The sequence below is a fragment of the Pteropus medius genome, unplaced genomic scaffold (assembly GCF_902729225.1).
Source record: "Pteropus medius unplaced genomic scaffold, Ma_sr-lr_union100, whole genome shotgun sequence".
Classification (NCBI taxonomy): domain Eukaryota; kingdom Metazoa; phylum Chordata; class Mammalia; order Chiroptera; family Pteropodidae; genus Pteropus; species Pteropus medius.
Window position 1 is genome coordinate 2,854,850 of NW_024351073.1, and position 23,507 is coordinate 2,878,356.

Here is a 23,507-nt window from a genome sequence, read left to right on the forward strand (position 1 = left end):
AAAACAACTGACCTTTTTGGGGGGAATGTAGATGATAACCAAGTCAGAAATGCTAATCTGTCCCTTTCTCCCATCTACAGGTCTGGGAGTGAGGTAGGAACTCATGAATTTGTTTCTTCTAAGTGGAAGTGGTAAGACAAGGGTCTGCTTTCCTCAGCCTCAGCCGTTGCAGAAAATGCCCCACAGGCCTCCAAGTTTACCCAAGCTAAGCCTCTGCGTCACCGCGTTTGTATCTCTGCGTCACCGCGTTTGTATCTCTGCTGCCTCAAGGCAAGTCGGAAATATTAAATAATGCTTGTGTTTTCTACATTTAATAAACATTTGTTTGGTGCCCACTGTGCGCTTGAGACTTCCAGAGTCAACCAGAGAACAGCATGAATGACTAGTGCCTGCCCTCTCAGAAGCCTAAAGTATTGTAATTGGAGACCAATAGGACATTTCACAAGAAAACATCAACAACAATAGGATATAATAGATGGAAGATGTCAAGTGAGTTGAGTTTAGAGATGTGATTCAGCCTAGGCAGGCAGTTCAAAGCTGAGTCTGACCGCAGGAATGAATATGAGAAGAGAACATCCTGGAAGACTTGACTTTCTTTACATAATAAAATTCTTCTGTTGTTCACTTCCAATCCTGAAGTTCAATCTCTGCAAGTATTAGGATACCAGAGTTTTCCGTCCTGGAGATTAAACTGGTGACTATCCCACTGCGAGTGATGCAGATCGCTTCCTCCAGAAATGCCACCAAAGGCCCTAAGCCTGGGCTAACCTCTTTTCTCTTCTCCCTGGTCACCCCGGGCACCTATCCAGAGACCTTTGCCCCTTGTACATGTGTTGTAAGGACTTGCTTAAGGAAGTCCCCTGCCCTGGGACTGGAGAGACTTAGTTAAACCAGATCAAACAGATTTCCACTGCCAGACTTCCATGAGCTCATGTGTACTGTCAAATATGCAGCTCTTTTCAAACATGTTTGACCATAGATTCTCACTTGAGTAATACCTTTTAATAAACTCTTGGGACTAAGAACACTGAAGAATGCAGTTTTAGAAGCACTGTGCTAGCTGTGGAGGAGAAAGAAATCATGAGATAAAGGTCTGCCCTCCAGGTGCTCAGATTTTAGTGGGGAAGATAAAATCTAAGTGATGAATAATGATTCAAGTCTACCAAGTATTAGACTACAGGTATGTATAGGAATGTGATAGCAGAAGGGTATAGAGAAACAAGAAAAGGTCAGAGAAGACTTCAAAGAGAAGCTGATAAAAGAACTGAGTTTTCAAGGATGAGTTGGCCTCCACCAGAATAAACAGAAAGGGCATTCCAACTGGCGGCACATATGAGCAAAGGCAGGAAATTAGGAAACCTGGCTTGGCTATTCAGGAGATTGCCACTAGTTGTAGGTGAAGCATGAGATACTACTTGGAAAATGACTATAAATAAACCTAGAAGGAAGAGGGCAAATCAAGAAGGAGATTATTTGCCAGGGATTGTGTTTAAATTTTATCTGGTGATAGGCAATGAGAAGTCATTAACCTGTGGAATAAGATCCTCATCTTTCTACTTTGAAAATAAAATTAGAATAAATAAAATTAGAATAAATAAAAATAGAAGTCAGATTGGGGGGTTGTAAAACTGGACACAAGTGACTGGTTAGGAAACTGCTGAAATATCCAGATGAGAGATGATAGGGGTTAACCAAGAAATTGACAATGGAGAAGGAAAAGTGTGTCCAAATGAACAAATGATCAAGAGGCAAAATCGACGTATGGATAGAGAAAGATGAGTCAAAAATGACTCCCCAGTTTCTGACTTGGATGACCGGGTTGCTGATTGTTTCATTATCAGGAGAAAGAACACATACAGAGGAACAGAGTCATCTCGGAGGAGAAGAGAATGGCTTCAGTTTGGGGCATGTTAATTTTTAGGTTTTTATGGGATCTATAGGTAGAACTATATAGGTCTGGAATTGAGGCTGGAGATATATATTTTGAAGTTTTCAACCTAGTTTCTCAAGCCATGGGAGTGGATGAAATCACCCAGCAGAGTTAAAAAGGAAATGGAAAGAAGCAAGCCAAGCATAGAATCCAAATGGAAGGAGGAAGGAGGGCCCAGTACAGTGATGCAGCAAAGCCTCATGGAAATATGATTTGGAAGTCCATGCTCATGTGTTGTTCCTGATCCTATACAGAGTGCTCTAACCTATAGGAGCTATGTCATGATCAGAACTCGGGGTCCGTAAGAGACATCTTGAACTGACACCAGACCTGCCTAAACTTTGTATCTCTCCCTCTTCCTATTTTTATTCCAGTCCTTCAAGTTTGTGTCCTGCTTGACCAGCCCCCTTAACATCAACCCTCCTTCTGTGTTCCCCGCTCTACCTCCATCCTTGTCTACTCCATCAGACCAGTGTTGGCTTCCAGCAGCAACCCAGGGCTGCTGGCCACTTTTTCAAAAGGTGACCACATTCAGCTCTTTCCCTCAAGTCCAGAGGACCAGGCCCAAAATGATCAGGAAAGACAGCAGGACTTGAGCTGTAGCTTTGGACTTCCAACAAGTATTCTTATACCCCATGGATTCTGGAACTGAGCTGGTTACCCGTTTAGTATTTGTGCCAGAACACTTAAAGTTAAATTTGAGGCTACTTTACCAAAAATATTTTTCTGAGCTCTAGGACTTTAAGGCAGAGGTTTTCAAACCGTATTTCCTAGAGACCTAGCCAAGTCCCCTGCTTTATCTTACAGAAAGGAGAATAGAAGGGTCTTGTATTTATAAAACCTGTATCCCTTACTCATTCTCTGTCCTTACTTTTTGTTTTTTTCTTTGACCCATTTCTAAGTTATGCCCTTTCTCTGGAAGCAGAGCTCCTGGGGCAAGCTCGCTCATCATCCTTCCTGGCCACAGGTCTGGGCGAGATTTGGGATCCAGGAAGCGATATCGTGAGGGGCTGTGCGGTTCATGGACGGGTGTTGAGCAGCATCCCCAGCCTAAGCCTCTGCAAGTAGCACCCTCCTCTTCTCAACCAATGTCCCTTGACGGAGAACCACTACAGTGCTTGCCCTGCTGGTTCTTCTGCTTCTGCAAAACTATTTACAATTACAGTGACGATTTTTCAGCCCAGGAGAGATGGCATCCTAGGCCAGAGGGACCAGGAAGGGAAAGCCCTTGCCCCTTGCTTCCTAATCCTCTCACCCTACAAGCTGCTTCTGTGTCTTTTCTTTATGTAACAGTGAACCCTCCAGCTCAGAGCTCCAGGTCCTGCGTTGATAATCTCATTACGACTAATCCTGTTTACAGCCATTCTCTTGGCAGGACAATCTTGTCAGGACTGAGGCTCTTTCCTTGCCACCCTACTGTTCTTGCAGCTCCATTGTTCCTAGGGACTGTGGCCTGGCCCAGTGTAAGCTTTCATTGATAGGGCTTATCCTGTTTACCGGGAGTCTGCAGAAGGGCCTCATCAAATACTTCCATCCCTTCCTTCAATAAATGGCTCCCTTTGATCTGTGCAAGGCAAAATAGTGTTTATCAAAAGCTGGGCTTCCTTTAGCTAATGATGGAGACATCCTGTCCCAGAAAGCTCCCCAAAATAACACTTTCTGAATTTTAGAATATTTTCAGGTTTCTCCTTTTTTGTAAGCATTCTTTTTCAGGATATCTCTTTATGGCAAATGAAGAAAGGAGCTGATTTTAGTTTTTGAAACCCAAGGTAACACAAAGCTGAATGGTTTCCTGCAGGTCATGGCCAAGCAGGAGAAAAGGATAGGACCAATGATAATATAAATATTCGGAACCAGAACAATACACAAGATTCTGGCCAGGTGAGATCCTTTTCATATTGTCAATTTAAAACTCCAAGTTATTTAATAAGGTGAAAAAAAGGTCATGGGTGTTAGTCATCTGAACAGTATGACTAACTGGTAGCAGCTAGATCTACTATGTGGATGAATGATAAGTGGATTTTACACATTCTTAGCTTTTAAGAACTTGGCCAGGTGAAGAGAGATTCTCTGTCTACAGCCGTGGTTCTCAAAGCATGGTCCCTAAATCCAGCAGCATCACCGAGGAACTTGTTACAAATGTAAATTCTCGGGCCCCACTCCAGATACTGAATCGGCAATTCTGCAGGTGGGACCAGCAATGTGTGTGCTAAAGAGCCTTCCAGGTGATTCTGATGCATGCCAGAGTTTGAGAACCACTAATCTACATCAGTAACACCTAAACTGCAGTGTACATACAGAATCACTCAGGAAGCTGATTAAAATGTGGATTCTCAAATCCCATTCCTAAAGATACAGATTACAGATCACTTGGTCTAGGGTGGGCTCTGGAAATCTATCTTGTTTTTTTGTTTGTTCTATTAAAATAGAGTTGACAGTTGACAACAATATTATATTCATTTCAATTGTACAACATAGTGATTAGACATTTATATACCTTATGATATGATCACTATGGTAAGTCTAGTAACCATCTATCACCATACAAAATTGTGAGATTATTGACCATATTTCTTCTGCTGTGCGTTATACCCCTGCAACCGATTTATTTTATAACTGGAAGTTTGTACCATTTATTCCCCTTCACCTTTTTCACACCCATCCCCTTTGGCAACGATCAGTTTGTTCTTTGTTTCTATGAGTCTATTTCTATTTCGTTTTGTTTGTTCGTTTTGTTTTGTTTTAGATTTCTCATATAAATGAAATCATATGATATTTGTCTTTGTCTGACTCATTTCACTTAGCAAAATGTCCTATAGCTCCATCCATGTTGTCACAAATAGCAAGACTTGCTTTATTTTTATTGCTGAATAATATTCCAAACATGTACCACTTTTTCTTTATCCACTTTATCTTTCTATGGACATCTAGGTTGCTTGGCTATTGTAAATAACGTTGAAATAAACGTAGGGGTGCACAAGTCTTTTTGAATTGGTGTTTTCGTTTTCCTTTGATAAATAACCAGAAGTGAAATTGCTATATCATAAGGTGGTTTTATTTTTAATTTTTTGTGGAACCCTCATATTGTTTTCAATAGCGGCTGCACCATTTCACATTCCTACCAGCAGTGCACAAAGGGCTCCCTTTTCTTCACGTCCTCATCAGCACTTGCTATTTGTTGGCTTTTTGGAAACAGCCATTCTGACAGGTGTGAGGGGATACCTTGTAGTTTTGATTTGCATTTCCCTGGTGATTAGAGATATTGAGCATCTTTCAGATGTCTGTTGGCCACCTGTATGTCTTTTTTGGAGAAATGTCTATTTAGATCCCCTGCCCATTTTGTAATTGAACTAGTTGCTTTTTTAACATAGAGCGGTATGAATTCTTTATATATTTTGGATATTAACCCCTTACCAGTATGTCATTTGCAAATATCTTCTCCTGTTTAGTAAGTTGTCTTTTCATTTCGTTGATGGTTTCTTTCACTTTGCAGCTTTTTAGTTCGAATTGTCTCATTTGTTTATTTTTGCTTTTGTTGCCCTTTCCCAGGGATATGTATACAAAAAATATATATTGTTTTATGCTTCACTTATTTGTCAAAATAAAGATTCTCACATACAAAAAGTATGTATTGCTAAAGCTGACGTCGGAGTTTACGACCCATGTTATCTTCTGGGAGTTTTATGGATTAAGGTTTTTATATTTAGTCTTTAATCTATTTTAAGTTTATTTTTATATATGGTGTAAGAAAATAGTCCAGATTTATTTATCTATCCAGTTTTCCTAACACCATTTATTAAATTCTGTCATTTCCCCCATTGTATGTTCTTGCCTCCTTTGTCATAGATTAATTGACTATACAAGTGTGGTTTTATTTTCGGGCTCTCTATTCTGTTCCATTGATCTGTGTCTGTTTTTGTGTCAATACCATACTGTTTTGATTACTATAGCTTTGTAGTATAGTTTGCTCAGGGAGCATGAGACCTCCAACTTTGTTCTTTCTCAAGATTTCTTTGGCAATTCATGGTGTTTTGTGGTTCCTTATAAACTTCAGGATTATTTGTTCTATTTCTATGAAAAATGCCTTGGCATTTTGATAAGGATTGCATTAAATCTGTAGATTGCTTTGGGTAGTATGGACATTATAATAATGTTAATTTTTCTTATCCACAAGCATAGTATAGCCTTCTATTTATTTGTGTCATCTTAAATTTCTTTCATCAATGTCTTATAGTCTTCAGAGCACAGGTCTTTCTCCTCCTTGGTTAAATTTATTCCTAGATTTTTTTATTCTTTTTGATGTAATTGGGACCATTTCCTTAATTTCCTCTTTTCATAGATGCCGAAGTGTTCTTGCACTTTCCATTCATTTGGCAGGTGCCTTAGGGTTAGTATGCATTTTTTTTTCAAGTATAATCTAGTTTTTAAATCTTTGATTTATCACTGTACCTCAGAGCAGGCTCATATGCCCCACAAGCCCCTCAGTGATATCCCTCCCACTGCAGGTCATCCCATTGGGGGTGGGGTTCCCGCAATTACCCCATCTCTGTCTCTCTTGACCCTTTTCTATGTGGTCCATCTCTCAGTTGTTGTGCAAAAGCTGTTCGATCAGCTCTCAGTTGTTCTCCAGAAAAAAATTGCTCCATACGTAGGTGGAGGAGGTGAGTTCAGGGTCTTCCTACGCTACCATCTCGGACTCGCCTCTGCCTCATTAGTAAGCATCCCAGGGTGACTAGGATGCAGAGGTCCAAGGCTCGAGCTTAGAGAAACACTGACCTATATACATAGGGGCAATAGAAAATTTCCACAGTGCTCCAGTACTGTTCTGTAGAGACCCCTTAATAGTTAAGAATGAGCAGGTATCACAATTCAGCTTCCCTCCCAGTCATTCTGTGAAGCTGGCTGCTAGGATTACCTATTGTGACATGTGGTTCTTTTCAGGATTACTCTAATACTAGAAGTTTAGCCTGGCCCTATCGGTTTCTTTCAAGCTGACATCTGAAGCACTTTGCTAACTCCTAACCTGGGTTGGGCTCACACTGATGGCCTGGGAGCAAAAGCTTTTTATCCCATTACCAGTCCCTTGAACTACAATTCAAGACACAGCTTGGTTTTCCCAGGAGTTTTGTTTTGCACAGCTGATACATTCCAGTCGTTGTTAGGATGCATTTCCCTTCTCCTGGTTCCCTCCAGATCCTGGACTTTGTAATTTATGCACATATAGCTTCCTGATGTGAACATCTTCTATCCTAATCCTCTCTCCCCAAAGATGTCTCTCCCACCAGGAACCCGACCTTCACTCTGCAGAACTGCGCTCACTAAGATCACTATCAACTTGGAATCCGAGCTCAGAGAGGATGCTGCTTGTTCCCTTGTTCCCTGTTCACCAAGAGGAATGCTTGACCCTGTACTGTGCATACTTGGAGGGAGGGACACTGTTTTTTGGTTTTTTTTTTTTTTACATAACTGATATTTCTATAAACACATAATTACATTAGATTATCGGCTGAGACTAGATTAATACATTTTTATTGTCATCTCACTGTTGTGTGAAAATGAAGATTTTTAGAGTGCTTGAAAATATTTTAGGGGAAGGAATTAATTCATAGATTTTATTTCCTAGAGCAGTTTCAGGTTTACGGATAAACAGCAGAAAGTACAGAGAGTTCCCACGGACTCCAACCCACTCCCTCCCGCTCCACCTCCAGTTCCCCGTTACCAACATCTTGCAGCAAGCAGTGTGGCGCATGCATCACAACTGACGAACCAATATCGATACGTTGTTATGAACTAAAGTCTACAGTTTACAGTAAGGAACTTCGTGTTGCAGGTCTATTGGTTTCATCACTTTTATATCATTCGGAATAGTTTCACTGCTCTAAAAAAAATCCCCTGTGTTTCTTCTATTGACCCCTCCTTCTATCACTTCCTCTCCCCAGGCCCTGGAAACCACTGGTCTTTTTTTTACCATTTCACAGTTTTGTGGAAGGTATACTTTTTTCTTTGTACAAAGGAATATCTGCCAGCCAAACCACAGAGATGTTTCTACCCAGAGATGTATCATTTTTAAAACTGAGCCAATGCCTTGAGTCTAAGATCAAATCCAATTCAGGATCTTTCCCTGGATCACTTGAGTGTATCACATCCGCCTTCTTTCTCTGTATCTAACACATTTTTCCTTGATTAACATTACGTTCTGCTCCCCTTTCTCCCACTCATCCATCCTTCCCTTTCTCTGATGCATTTTTTATGTCACTGTTGTCCACAAGAACTTTCTGCAATGAAGAAAATGTTCGACATCTATGTAGGCCAGTACAGTAGCCACTAGCTTCGTGTGGCTACCGAGCACTTGAAATGTGGCTACAGAAGGAACTGAATTTTAAAATTCCATTTCATAATAATTTCAACTTAACCCCATGTGGCTAGTGGTTATTGTATTAGACAGCACAGATTTAAGTTTTACCTATGCCAGATCATCCATTCTGATAGCATTCATAAACTTTCCCCCTACTTTCATACTTGAAATTCTTCCCTTCTTCTTGAACCTTCCCTGACTCATTAGAAAAGAAACAGAGTTCTGCCCAGCCCCATTGCTGAAATACACAACTCCCATGTCTCTCACATTTATCATCGTCAAATATGCACATAGTCTTCTCTTACACCTAACATTGAGATGTCTTGTAAAAGTTCTTTAATTTATGAGGCTCTTCTATGTTCCTTGTCTATACATATTTTTGTCTTCCTCTGTTTTCTGTTCAAGATTCTGGACTCATAGAAAACATAGCAGAATTACATAATTAATGCTTTAGTTTTCAATAACTATAAGCCATTGTTAGCGGGTTAGCACATTTTAGATGACTGTGGCACAACATTTAAGTTATGAAAAAAGGAGAAGAGAAAAACAATAACATCAAAAGAAATTAAGGGTTTCAGTCCAAGAGTCAACGTGGGATGAGTAAGGAGCTATGGATTGTGGCTCTCAGGAGGCTGGGGCTCTAAGTACATCTGTGCCACCCACCAGCAGGCTCATGACATTGATCGTATTACTTTATCTCTCAGAGACTCAGCTTTCTCCTTCATAGAATTCAGTGTTTTGACCAGATGCTCTAATTTAAGGTGTCTCTTACATTAAAATGCTCCTTGTGTCAAAGGTAGTCTGGGAATAACTGGGAAAGCTGAAACAAACTTTTGTCACCCAGAATATTTCACATGATCCCACCCCCACCACTCCTTTCCCCAGCTAGCAATGTTTGTGATGAACACATCAACTTTTCTAAGGGCAAGACCAAAACAATATTTTAAGAACCAACAAAACCCAGTTCAGAGTGAGTCATCGGTCCTACTATAGTGGCTAAACTGACCACAAAAGTTTGTGAATAGTCTATATGGTGTCCTTAAAACAGCTGCACAAACCTTTTATTTCCAGTGCTTTGAACAGAAATAAACACCATAGTTAAGCCAAATTCTACATTCCACCAAACAGATGAAAAGTTAAAGTATAAGCATGGATTCCCTGGCGGAGCATCTCTTGCCTATACGCACACGTGAGTGGTCAGTTAAATGCCTGGTATCTGTTATATAAGCAGTAGGAGATCTTTGCATATAAAAACAGGGTGAGTTTGTGCTAGGGTTAAATCTATGTTCTGGAACTCCTAGTGTACACGTAATTACCACTTAGGCTTCCAAGCTAAATGACTGGCTAATGGCAGCTAAAATGTGACATGACCCAGAGTGAAATAATTGATTCATAACTTGGAAGAGTCTGAGTAGATTGTCCTCAGCCAAGTGCCTAAATATTTTTTCCTCTCTTTCTCTAAATCTTGCTTCTGCTGCCCCATGTGTAGAATAGGAATAGCATCATTGTGATGGCTAATTGATACTCAGGCAAAGCACTACAAACACTCCGTCAGAGTCCTTGGCACCATTGCAGTTATACATTTATTTACGTCATCGCTTGACTACTGTCTCTCTTTCCTCAACTGTAAATTTCAGAAGGGCAAGGATTGTGTAAGCTTTCACTCAGAGCATGGAGTAGGGAGTCAACAAAAATCTTTTGAATGAAACATGTAAGCCATTTGCAGTCGCTAGAGTCAAATCTCTGCGCTTGAATTCTGTGTTCTTGGACAAGTAGCTTTCCTGACTATGCCTTGGTTTCTTCTTCTGTAAAGGAGGATAATAATGGTTGAATAATTGTGAAAATTAAGTGAGATAATACGTGCAAAGAGCTTGGAACAGTGTCTAGCAGAGAATGAGGACTCAATAAATGTTATTTATTTTTAATGATGATGATGATGGTTGATGTGTAATAAGTACTTCATAAATAACTGTTCTTATTGTTTACTATCATTACTGAAAGAATATTACCCTTTGAAGTATCAGTTATATGGATGTCCTCAATTGCATTTACTATAACAGGACTACTGCTTTACCTTTATTTGCTATGCCAAGCACAGAGGCAGAGACAATGTGTCAAAAGAGATGCTAAAATGATGTCCACACAGTACATGGGTCTCTAGGGTCCAAGGAAAATTTACAAAATGTTTTCCCATCTCCCTACATTCATTCCTTTCTTACTTCCTGGTACCCTCCTCTCATCTCTATTTGGCCAGTCCTCCCAGAAAGTCCCCGGCTTGCAAATCAGCCTCCTCTATAGGACTGTCTCTACTCACAGTTAAAGGATGCTTTTCGGCAACCTGTTCTCTCATGAAAACTATTTCCAGAAGGTAAGTGATAGAAGCCTGTGTTCTTATATTCAAGAGAGGAAGGAAAAACAAGAGAAAAGACTTGAGGCTAATTTTAGATCCTACATTTACTAAGTTACCTCTGGTAAATTATTTGATTTATTGAGTCTCAGAATAATATCAGTTAGGTCGGAATAAACAATATCTGACCTACCTCCCGGGCTTATGAAAATTAAGTGAGATAAATATGTAAAGGACCTAGTTGCAATTAAGAAAGTTTCTTAACTATAAAAAGTAGAAATTTTGCTACCTCTCACCTTTCCAATTCTAGCCATTCTGAATTTAAAAGTTGATCTGAGAGGTTTAGCTTAGGGCTTTTTCCTTTCTCTTGGGACTCCCTTTTTAAATGATGGGGCTACTTCCTGTCAGAGGACAAAGGAGAGATTGGAGAGGAACACATACACACACACAAACACATACACACACTCTTTTTCTTTGCCTTCGATCTCTTCTCTAATTTGTAAATGAAATCCGAATAATGACTTGATTCCATTACAGTATTTTTAATATAACTGTTTTTTTGTGTTTTTTTTTTTCAGTTAGAGTTGACAATGGATATCATATACTATTCTTGAATGGAATAAGGTTTTCAAAACTTATCCCTACCTCCCTCCTTCCATTTTCTGGATTTAATGACATTAGATTTGAATTTCATAGCATATTCAGGAACAAGATTTTGCCCGTTTAATTTGGGATTTAATTTCATTTGAGAACTGACAATTCTTAAAATCAAATGATTTTTAATAAGCAAAATCACACTGATTCATTTTATTCTCTTTTTTTATAATTGAGAAATACTCACTTTAATATTCATAGTTCTTTGAATTATTACACTATGCATTAATATTTTTTGTTTAAACATGATCTAGCAAGATCAATAGTTAACTTTTTGAAAAAATGGGGGGAGGGATTCTCATAACACTTAAAGAAGGCAGTATCCCAAAGAACGTAATTATAAAAAATGATAAAAGTATCATAGTTCTCTTAGAGGTAATAAATACTAAGAAATATAAGCATGATCTGATGCATTTTATTCTGATGGATAGTATATGTAAAAAATGTTTCTAACTTATAGAAATATAATTTAGATAGATAATTGGGTAGATGATCTGGAAAAATAAAAGAAAGAAATTGGCTGTGTAGCCCTGAGAGTTTGGTTTTCCAGAGGACAGATGCTAATCTCCTAGTTCTGGAACTCTCTACCTGTATGAGCCTGAGTATTGAATTGACTTCTGAACCTCTGTATACTCATCTGCAACAGGGTCGCCACTTCATGAGATTGTTTTCAGAATTAAATTGGACAGTGGGGATTTTGCTAGAAAAAGAGACACTATAAAGAAGACTAGTTTCCCTCACAGTCTCCAGTACCATTCAAACTTTTCCTTTGATATAATATATAGGTCAAAAATAAAATGGACCTTGGGATATGTATAAATGGATGGGATCAGAACACAATTTCCAGATTCTCCGGTAGTCATCAAGAAGGAAGAGAGGTTGGGTATGTCGCATCCCTACACCTAATGTGTCCCCAGGGACATAGTAAGCATTAGACATATGTGCTTTTGAACGGTCTTTGGAGGATTTGATAAAGATAAGGTATCCTGCCTAGAATGAAGTTGGTAAAACTAGAAGATGTTAGAGAATGATGGGTCAGGAGCAAAGAATGGGAATCAAGTACACTGGGTTCAAATTCCAGCTTTAGAGTGACTTTGGACAAAAGCGGTTAATTTGTCCAGATCTCAGTTTAACTCTGATTCCTATCCACCCATTTTGCACATCACACAATACCACACAATAATACACACACACATAATACACACACACACACACACAATAATAATAATACTACACACACTTTTAGACAAATAATATTGAATCTGGTCAATTTCCTTTGAATGGCTTTCTCCTCTTTAGGATAAAGCCCCAAGCATGGTCCACAAAATCTGCTCACTGCCTATCTTCCCGTCCTTCTCACTCCCCATTCCGTCTCTAGTTCTCTTAGTTCCTGCAGCAGCGGCCTTTTTGCCGTCCCTCAGAAGGGCTATTTGGCACTTTCTTGCCCCTGTGATATTCAGCGGCACCTCATCTCTCCTGCCTGCCTGCAATGATTTTCACCCCCAACATCAGTACTACCACCCCATCACATAAATAACCATGAATGTCTAGGCTTAAATATCCTATCTCAGTAAGATTTGTCCTCCCATTCCCATCTAGGTTAGAGCCCCTGTTATAAGCTCCTTAGTTTCCCTCCTTCTTTATACTCACTGCACTATGATGCCTCTTTCTCCCCCTTAGACTCTATGAGTTAGCTGTGTATGTGTAGAGGGTGAGGCAGGGTGAGTTGGGGAGCATCAGGTCCACTTTTTTCACTACTGCGGTTCCCGAGTCTAGCCCAGTAGCTGCTCGTAATACTCACTGACGGGGCGCATGAAGGACTTATCTTCAGGAGACTAGTATCTATGCATAGACTTGTGAGTGCTAAAGGAGGTGATATATGTATAATAAAAGAAGATGCAACTTCATCACACTTGAGCTTAACACAACACTTGGCACACAGAAAATGTCTCAGTCATTGGTGAACATTGTCATTAATAGGAATGTTTAAGTGATGTATTTGTTTATTTCTAAATTTTTTGATGGGCACTTCTCCAATGTCAGAGTTAAAGGCAGATAAGCTTGCTGCCTTTTCCCACCCATTCTTTTGAATACTACTGAACGGTATTAGAGCCGAATGAGATGAAACAAAGTGCCAAACCTAAAATTGGAGCTAGGACAGAAAACAGCGTTGATGTGATAGCTCTAGAGTAATTGCATGGGCTCCAGATCTGGCAATGCTCCAGGTACAAACATCCATAACCCAGTTCATCAACCAGATGCTACCAGTTTGGAGAGTTAGATTTTCATAACGGTGACCAAATTATGTAAAATTCAGTGTGATAAAGTTGCATCTTCTTTAATTAAAAGATTATAAATAAGCATAAGACTTCTTTTATTTTCAACTGACCAGGTCTCTTAAGTTACAAACTTTGCTAAAACTCTAACATGAGCAGGATAAATGCTCATGTTTCTTAGTCCTAGAACAAACTTCATGATTCAAAAGAATGAAGTCATAATTTGGTATGTCATGTATCAGGACTGATGTTTTAAAGAGGTAACTTTAATCCATCTTCTAAGAGTGGTCCAAAATTGTATGAGAAGATGGGGGGTGGAAAATAGAGGGTAAATATGAAGGGATATTCGGAAAGGGGAAAGAAAACATAACAAGCCTCTACCTCTTCTAAACTCTAATCCCTCTATTACTACTAGCCTAAGACTGGCTTTTCTCTGAGCATCCCTGATTGAGCTTCTATTAATAGACTTAGTGTGTCAGGAATGTGTTTGGCTGCAAGTGACAGAAAACCCAAACAATAGTGGCTTCAACAAATAGGGGATTACCTTTCACATATTACAGAAATCCAGAGTTAGGAGGTTGCTGGGGTTGTTTGTAATACATAATGCCACGAGGGATCTTGGTCATTCTATCTTTCTGCTCTGCTATCCTTAGGCCCTCATATTTCAAGACGTTTGCTGTAGTTCACCTCTGCTTTGAAAGCAGGAAGAGAGTGGTGTCTCTCTTCTTTTAACCAGAAATTAAAGGCTTTATCAGAATTCCCAGGCAAACATCTACTTGTTTCATTGGCTGGGAAAATGAACATTTAGTTGGACAATTGTTCAGTGAGAAAATAAAGGAAGCGAATATTGGATAAGCAACCAACAGTGATGCTATACTTGGCTTAGTCTTCACACTATCCTGGTTGCTGATGGGCGGTAAGGAAAGGAATTGACTGACTTAGGTGGTCAGTCATGCTCTCTTAGGGAGTGGATGAATAAGTGAAGATATGACAGGCCATTTCTGGTGGTTTCCAAATCCATAATAGCTCAGCTATCAAAGAACTCACTAATACTCACTAATAATATTTGCTATTAACTTATACTTTAAAAATTATGATGTTATTTAGAATAAGGTAGATAGCCGTTCTGAGCTGAACTAGATGCTTTTCTACACAGGAGATAAGTGACTAAGTAACCATTCACAACTGTTCATAGGTGACTGTATGACTGTGTGTCCCTGTAGTTTGGAAATAGCTAGGCCTTCCTGATGACCAGGCTGGCACACAGACTTTTTGTCAAGTTGGAAAGAGATTTTAACATTCCAATTCCATTCCATTTGCAAAAGCCACCACAGCATTTCTTCTTCTGACCCTAATGGGAAGCACATGGACATCATTGAATGTTGGGAGCCCTTCAATGCTCAAATTATGTTTTTCAAGCAAGGGCTATGATAAACTAACCTCCAAACATGACCCTGGCAAAAGTCAATAGCCTTGCTTATTCTGGCCACATTCCTGGTGTAATCCAGGGTTCTGGGAAGATTCACTTTAATTACAACCTCTTTTGCCCTCTTTGTCTCTCTCTTACACTCATAATTTCTTACATAATATGTTAGAGATACGAAAACTGAAAATTTCCTTCTTGAACTAATTAAATAGACATAATTTGCATTTAGCTTCTTTTCTTTTAGAAGTTGTGGTCAAATTAACATGTACTGTTTTTCTACGACACACATAACTTAAATTCTCTTTATTTTTTTTAGTTTTTATGCCTTAGTGAAACTTTCATTTTTGTTTTCTGTGGCAAAGATAATAAAAAAAACTTATGATATCTTCTAAATTATCTTTAGCTATACAATATTCTATAAAGAATATTTCTTTTAAAGGCTTTTCTTTTCTTAGTATACTAATAAGTTCATATGAGAATTGGTTCATTTCCAAAAAGTTTTGCATGGAGCTATGTATTAAAGTTAAAATTTACATTAATTAACTCAAAACATATTGGTTAATACTAGAAACACTACATTTTCCATAAATCATAAAAACATTAGCCTACGTTAAAATGCCAGATCGAAAAAAAAAAACATTTTTAATTGTTCCAAGTTATTTACCACACAGTACGCAAAGTCATATTTTTGCCTTCTGTTCAACAGTAACTCAATGTAACAAATATTAATCGAGCATCATAAGTATGAACAAAGGTGCTCTGCTCTGAAAAGGACTCATTCAGTTATGAGGAAACAAACACATAAACAAATAAGTACAATGAGATGTTAAAAAAAAAACAATGATAAAAAGTTATACAGGAACAGAATTTAACTCTGCTGGAGGATGGTGAATAGAGGGCATTAGAAAGCTTTCAAGAAGGAAGGTGACGAAAAGCTTTTCTTGATTGGAGGGGGTTGAGGGAGTGGCAAGAGGGTATTCTTGTCAGAGAAAAACCAAGCAGAATGTACAGTAAAGTGCAGGTAAGAAATGATGAGAACCTGAAATAAGACAGTGCTGGTAAGGAGATGACAGGGGATGAATTTACAACACAAAAGAGGTAAAATCGAACATCTCAGTGATTTGATTTTGTATCTTCTTAAAAGACTACCAAAGATGAAACTTATCAATGGTTCATCAAGATGATTTTTCCGGTATTGTCTTTTCAATATATAACCTGATTTGATGCAAAGTTGTGACAAATACTATATGGGCATATCTGTTTTCATTTGAATATTACATGTATGTAAATGCCCGAGACTATATGCATAAACAATCTTTTCAAGGCATTTGTTCTTGGTATATAGTAATGGACTAAAGGCAAAATAAGAAAATGATCTCTGTATTTGGTGGGCATGGAGAAAAAAACTGGTTTTCCTACTGGTCTTGAAGTCTCCTTTCTTCTTATATGAGGAGTTACTTGGCCACCTACCACGGCAAATAGGCAGAAAAGCTTTCTCAACTTTGTCTAATAAATGGCAAAGCAATAATAGACTACTTCATTCATTCATTTTGTTGACATGTTCTGAGTACTGGGATGCTTGGAACTGGGGATAGAGAAATCAAGAAATTGTATTCCTTGCCCACAAGAGAAATGGGGCTGTAAACAGGTACTCTTAGTACAAAGTGACGAGTACTTTATTAGAGATAGGGCCAGAGTCCTGAGAGAATGAAGAGAAGTGAGCTAATTGCCTGATGCCGAGAGGAGGGATTTGCAAAGGTGGTGATAATACAGCTTTGTACATTTTGAAGAATGGAGAGAAGGAGGACGTATGGTGGCATTTCAAATATAGGGAACCGCGGGAGACTCTATCATTGTTTTTAATTACTTGCTTCGTCTTCCTGTGAGAGGTTAATATTTCCCTGCCCCAGTTAAGGTCAGGTTTGGTCATGTGACTCGCTTTGGCCAAGAAAAGGTGAGTGTTTTGTGCCACTTCTGAACAAGTCTTTATGATCCATCATGACTTTCTAACATTATTCTTTTCCCTCTGCCACATTGGAAAATCATTTTCAGAAAGGGGCTGCTCATTCAGTGTGGGTCTCAGAGTAAAGAAAATTCTTGGAGTAGAGCTGAAGCAAACCTGTAGAAAACATGTAATGTAAGCAAGAAATAAACCTGTGTTGTTGAAAACCACTGAGACCTGGGCATGGTTGTTATAGCAGCAGCTTAGAAAAGGCAGAAGTAGTATATGCAAAAGTGCAGAACTATGACTAGATATGAAGTGTTTGGGGAATGGTGAGAAGTTTAGCATGACCTGGGGTGTAGACTCAGTGTTTAGGGCCTCAGCAGTCAGACACAAAGCCAGAAAGGTGGTTTGGGAACAGATTTTTGAAAGGTTTTAAATGTCCTGCTAAGAAAGTTGAACTTTATTTTTTAAATGACAGAAAGCCAGTAGAAACTAAGGAATGACGTAATAATATTCATTTATTAGGAAGATGATTCTAATGAGGGTGGAAAGAGACTAGTATCAGCGAAATCAGCTAAAAAGTTATGATGCTAGTAATTAATATTCATTGTGCACTTACTATGTGCCAGGCATTTTGTATATATTTACCAAAGTAATCTTCACAACAATCCTGTTTGATGAGTATTATAATAATTTCTTTTTTTAATAGGTAAGGAAACTGAAGCACAAAAAGGTTAAATAACTTGGCTTGGTCACTCCACAAGAAGTAGTAGAGTCAGAATTTTATCCCAAGCCACCTGGGTGCCAGAATCTATACTCTTCACCTTTGCACTCACAATCCACACAAACGGTAATCAGCATCTGAACTATAAGGTAGTGCGTGAGAAGGAAGAAGCTCTCGAGTCTCAGATCGCTGAGATTGGACAGAATTACAAACATGAGTTGGCACTTAGGGGTGAGAGAAATGGAAGGGCCAAAGATGACGCTCCATCTTTTTATTTAGGAGACTAAATAAGTGGTGAAACAATTAATGGAAACAGGGAATATAAAAACTAGTTTGGAGAGAAAAATGAAGAGTTTTGTTTGGGAAACATTAATTTTGAGGCAAGTGCACAGCATCAGGTGGACGTGATCTGGTGGCAATTAGAATATCTGGTACCAAAGCTCAGGAGTGTCGTGGGGTGGAGACAGATCCATGCAGGCCAGAGAGCAGGCTAATTCCCCTCCCTGGCAGCTGTAGCGAGTGAGTTGAAAGGAGGGTCAAAGGCAGAAATCAGAAGAACCCCATTATTTAAGGAGTAGATCTAGAAGGAGGAGCCAGGGAAAGACTGAGAGGCAGTAGTCAAGGCAAGAAAGGTGTCAGAAAACAGAGTATGGGTTTTCAAAAAGTGTTCACCACCAGCGACTTAAAACTAGAAAAATCGGGAGGTAACCACAGTCACCTCTGTTTGTGACATGCTTCAGTCATGTAATGTCTTTGAGAAACAAGAAACTCCACTTACACAGCAGCACAAATAATGTCGATTACTAACATCCCAGTGGAAGTGCAATGGTGGATTCAGTGAAAGTAAAGGAAAAGTAGGAAATGTGCCTCTCCAAGCATGACTTTGTAACTGCAGAACTGCTTATGAAATGTTTAAATGACGGATTCCCATAAATGGGGGTGGGGGGAAGTGCATTACTTCAATTTACAGGAATTGCCTAATTCCAAACATAGTAATGAGAATAATTTCAAAGTAGAGGCTCCCATACCTGGAAGAACCAGCTTATTGGATTCATTTCTTATGTGCTCTTAAGTAACACTATTAAATTTCAACAGCCTATAACTAGTTAGAGTAATATTAAAGATATTTGCATAGAATTCCCTTGGTTTTCGATGACTTAGTAGAACACTAGAATTTTTTTAACACACAAATAGCTTGAAGCTACACAGAATTTCTTATGCGATATTCTACTAGGAATATTCTACATGCATGCTTTGTAGTAAGGGAAGAAGTAAATATTATTTTGTCTACAACATACATGGTGCTCTTGTCCAGTGCACCTCATATTGTTGAGGTATGTTGAGATGGTGTTTGAAAAAGGTTTCATGGAAACAAAATTTAAAATTATGGGGTTAAACAATACTAATTTTTTTCCACTGCAGGATTTCCGAAAGCCTTTAATATTTTTTAGGTTTAGACAGTAACACTTGAAGATGAATTAAAATAGATATAAAACAGGACTTAAAACAATGGTATATATACTCTTGTATATCTAGAACATTATCTGATATTTGGCCAAAATGAACATTTTCAGGCCCAGTTCCCAGAGATTCTGATTAAATGAGTCTGGAGAGAGTCCAAGGAATCTGAATTTTAAACCAGCATCCCAAGATATTACCAATGTAGTTGATCAGTCAACTATACCTTGAAGAATAGTTTGCTCTAAATATACTCGTTTGATTAACAATTATATGATAACATGTATTTAAATATATTCCATTTCAACTAAGGAGGTACCATGGAAACTCCTTTTTTGAATTGCTAGAGGCACACGTGAAATCAGTTTCATCACATTTTAGTTTACACTCATTATATTTCAGTGCAAAATATTTTATGCGCAAAATGGTACTCTCATGTTTGAATGCCTTTCTTATTCAAAAAGCCTGACACTAAGTGATCCTTGGCTTTTTCAAAAAAAAGTTAATCTGCTCTAAAAAAATTAAGTTCTGTTACCAGTGAAGATCAAGGACTATTTCAGTTACAAGTGACAAAAATTGAATTAAAACCTCCTTAAGCAAAAAAAAAAAAAAGATTAGTTATAGAATTATAATGTCCATGGTTTTCACAGAATAAAGTTTAGTTGCTAGTTGAGCAGGCAGGACGTGTTAGAACTGGAGACCAGGTCTGCCTTTGAGAAGTGTCAAGAGTGGGGGATGTTGTGGGTAAGAGGGCAAGAAGAGAAAGGTACGCAGGTTCTCATGAGAGGAAGACTCAGCAGGCAAGTCACAATCTGCAGAATCTACAGACAGTGATTTGCAACAGGGAGGTCTGGCAAGGTATGATCAGGCAGTCCAAGCAGCTGGGTAGGGAATGGCCAAGGGTTAGGGAGTTGGTAAATAGACAGAGTAAGGGTGTTAGTCACCTGAAATCAGGGCTTCCCTTATAGATGGCTTCGAATATCTGTTTCTATCTCTCAGTTCTGCTTTCCTCCACGTTAGCTTCATTCTCAAGCCGACTCTCCCATGAGGAACAAGATGGCAACCACCAGTTTAGTGATCCCCAAACCGAGTCTCATTGGCATGGCTTGGAAAGGCCAATTATCGACCCAATTACTATGGCCAGAGATGCCCTGTGTGGCAAGGACCAGGCAACATGCCCACTTCTGGAGACAGGGATGAGGTTACAGCTACTTGAATCACAAATATCTCCCAAAAGGAAATTGCGGCACTGTTCCCAGCAAGGAGGTAATGGGGCCGGGCAGGGAGTTTCCACTGTCCACTGTGACTTGATGGCACTTGTACTCTGAACCATCAATCTGACAGGGAAGGAAAGTTGCAAACAAGATTTTTTTACCCAAAGGAGATTTTTTTTCCTAAAATGAATAAAGCAAGCAATTTTATTCCAAGGTATTTGAAGTAAGCAAATGGTATCTATTCCCTTCTGAGAAATATAGCAGAGAGGAACTCAATGTTATCAACCTCAGTTAGGTCTAATTAATCATAGGAATCTGTATCTTCTACATCAAGGTGGCTTGTTAATAAAATTTTCCACTAGATATATTGAATCTACATACCTATTAACCTTGCTTTAAATTCACAATTATTTAGTTTGCATGGAAGCCATATTTTCTGCATAAAGTTTTATAAGAAAAATGCTGGCAACCTTTTGTCCCTTTAAGTTAATCACTAAAGGCTGGAATCAGAGCCATTTGCTACAGAGTTCTCAAACTATTACAGATAAAAAGCAGTCTGTTGGCTCACTTGGGATTTTTAACCAAGATGCTACATGTCAAGTCCCTTTATAGAAAAGGTCTTGGAGTCTGTGGTGCCTTTCTATTTAAAGCTCATATTTTCACTTATTTATTATCATGGAACATTTTTAGAGTAAGGAAATTTATAAGTAAAGACGATTCTCCATTGATCTGTTTCCTTTACCTGAAGAAAGCTTCCTCTGCTTGTCTCTAGTATAATTAAGCTCCCTTTCTTGAATTTTTGTTTATATACTTTGCTAGTGTGATGCCTTGTATACGATGAGTATTTAATAAATGTCATTAATTAATGACTCAACACAAGATCCACATGTTTTGTATTTTGCCACCATTCACTGAAGCACTTGGAATCATTTCTGAGACAACCTGGAGCTTTGCCAAAATCTAGATATTTGGATATTTTACCAGAAACTTGACAAATTCCAATAATGACATTTTTTAAAAAGATGGCTTCTTTTTTAAAATCAAAACATAATAGCTATATTTTTTTGTTAAGGCTCAAAATTAAAGTGGAGCGCAATTTTATTAAGTAATTTTATTACTAAGGTTTATTTAGTAAGACTATTAAACTTTTTTAGTTTTTGCCAGCTTCAGCCCTCAAGATTTCAACATCTGAATGCGCAGAGAAATATCTTCAATATGCGTGATCTGTATAAAACTTGTATGATCATGCAGGTCGAGTAATTTCTGCCCTTCTCACTTCACATATCCTCCTCTGCAGGACTGATAGAGTAACAAGTGTATTTATTGTTTTCAGACTATTGTAGCAAACATGGAACCAGATGAGAAGCCAGACTCTTGCACCTGCAGCCTATGGACTATTATGAAGGTGATCTATGGCTGCCATCTCACATAGCATTTAACAACTGAAAAGTTCAAGGGCATGGAGGGCTTATCTGTGTCAGTCCCTTCCTTTAGTAGCTTGTAGAAAAACTGTTAAAAGTTAGAATGGAAAGAGAGAGGAGGGAGGAGTATGAGTTGGCTGGATTCCATGGCCAGATGTCCAGAAACCAAAAGATAATAGACTTTTCAACTGCTGTCCTTGAATTCCTTGAGCTATTCGTGAAATTCTTATAACCTTGAATATCTATTTATGTCATCAGTGTCAGTTCAAATCATGAATTCCACAGACAACTTGATAAATGATCTTCAATTTTATCTCAGACAAATGCATTGTGGTTCAATCAATTGTTTTACTTACGTGAGCACTTTGGGATTGCATCCATAAATCTATTTCTAGTTAAAAATTTAGTTTCAGAGTGTTGCTTTACCAATTTTCATAAGTTTGTGCTTTAGATGCATCTGGATTTTGCTCAAACTCCTCCCCCAAAAGGTATACAGGCAAACCTGAGGTAAAAATATTATGTTTGGTTACTCGATCTTTTCTTACTTACAGGCAAGTAACTACTGTATCCAGATAAGTTCCTGCTGACGTCATTGTGAGACCTGCCAAAGAAACTGTCTAATGTCACATTAACACTGTAAAAGTGATGACCAACCCGACATCAAGTCCTCCTTCACTTGAGGCTCTAATGGCATGTTGACTCTTGGCATTTACATTGTTTGCTTATTGAACCGTGTCAGGTTTCTATGACTCCGAGTGCTGGCTTGCATTACGGTCAAGTAGAAGCAAGCTTTTCATGGAAAGGTAGGCCTGCAACAATTGCTGGTTTCTTGGTAAATGAGCAGAGAAAAGGGAGATGTAATCTCTTTTGACTTTTTTGAGATTTTTGACAGAAGGAAGTTGTAGAGCTGGGGATGTGGGTAAGTCATGTTAGAACTGGAGATCAGACCTCTGGGAAGGTGGTGGGTGGGGTACTACTGGTAGAAGGGGAGAGACAAGGACAGTGTACAGGCCCAGTGAGGGGAAGGAGAGGTAGCAGAGGGGCACCACACCTGGAGAGTCTAGGGACAGTAAGATGACAATCCAGACGAATAATCTGCACTAGGAAGGTTAGGTAAGGTAAGAGCAAGTGAATGTCCTATGAGGTTTAAACTAAGCATGACCAGAAGGGATGGGAAGGAATGAGGTAATCAGAATCAAGAACATTAGTCAGCCAAAGTCATGGCACCATCTGGTGCTAAGGGGTAGCCCCCAGTCTTGGGGAATGGAGGTTACAAAGAGAGCAGTAAGATGGGAAAAGCACAGTAATTAAATCCTGAAGCTATCTGATTATAACAGTGACTTGGTCACAGAAGTGAGGAAAAAGGAACTAATATTCATTGATTGCCTCCCATATGCATGTCAGACACTGAACCGGGCTATAGATTTCACTCATTTATTCAACAAGTTTTAATCGAGTACCTAATATGTGCCAGTCACTGTTCTTGGCACAGGGAATACAGCAGTAAAGAAAGCAAAATCCTGGCCTCCTTAGGTCTTGTATTGTCATAGGGGATCCAGACAACAAACAAAATAAGTAAACTTTATACTAGATTAGAGGGTAATATGTGCTCTGAAGAAAAACAAAACAAGGTAGAGAGATGGGGAGTAGGGAAGGATTAAAATGTTAAATGAAGCCAGTGAAAGCCTCACTGAGAAGGTGACCTTTGGGCAAATCCTTGAAGAAGGCGAGGGAGTGAGTAATGCAGATACCTGAAA

At 38.8% G+C, this 23,507-nt stretch overlaps 1 long non-coding RNA gene across 8 annotated transcripts in view; it reads left to right on the forward strand.

The window, feature by feature from the left end:
• Positions 1 to 15,211, forward strand: part of LOC120586172 (uncharacterized) — a 196,261-nt gene extending 181,050 nt beyond the window's left edge. For 7 of the 8 annotated variants that reach the window (XR_005648617.1, XR_005648616.1, XR_005648621.1 and 4 more), the window contains one exon: positions 81 to 4,704. This is a non-coding gene — a long non-coding RNA (uncharacterized LOC120586172). Of the gene's footprint in view, positions 1 to 80; positions 4,705 to 5,207; positions 5,214 to 15,200 lie in introns of those variants that run through there. The other variant, XR_005648618.1, reaches the window with a different exon arrangement.
• The last annotated feature ends 8,296 nt before the right edge of the window (positions 15,212 to 23,507 follow it).